A 509-nucleotide genomic window follows, 5' to 3' on the forward strand; every position below is an offset into this window, starting at 1 on the left:
TTTACATTTTAGTCAAATTATTGTTAATCAATAAATTTTTGTAACACTAATGGGGATTCAAAAGAATTTTATTTGGTTTATTAAGAAATGTGTCAATACTTGTGTGCAACTTTTCCATTTGTTTTTCCTCGTAGTTTCGAGGACGAAACTATTTTTAAGGGGTAGGTATTGTAACACCCCAATATTTTCATATATATTATATATATGTCTTTTAGTAATTTTAGTAATTTATTATTTAATTAATAATTTATTCTACCCGTAAAGAAATTAAATTAAAATTTACAACTCCCTATTTTACTTGAATAATTATAACATTTATTTTTATTTAATTGTTTTTGTGTGACAATTACATTAGAACGGTTTATAGCATAATTATTTCGTACGTGGACAACTATGTATTTTATTTATTTGATTATTTTCGATAATCATGAAATTGATGTGTTAGATACGTTGACTTTATTTTTATACGTGACCTGCAGTGATATTTTTGTCTTACTTGATTTATTTTA

The sequence above is a fragment of the Cicer arietinum genome, chromosome 5 (assembly GCF_000331145.2).
Source record: "Cicer arietinum cultivar CDC Frontier isolate Library 1 chromosome 5, Cicar.CDCFrontier_v2.0, whole genome shotgun sequence".
NCBI classification, from domain to species: domain Eukaryota; kingdom Viridiplantae; phylum Streptophyta; class Magnoliopsida; order Fabales; family Fabaceae; genus Cicer; species Cicer arietinum.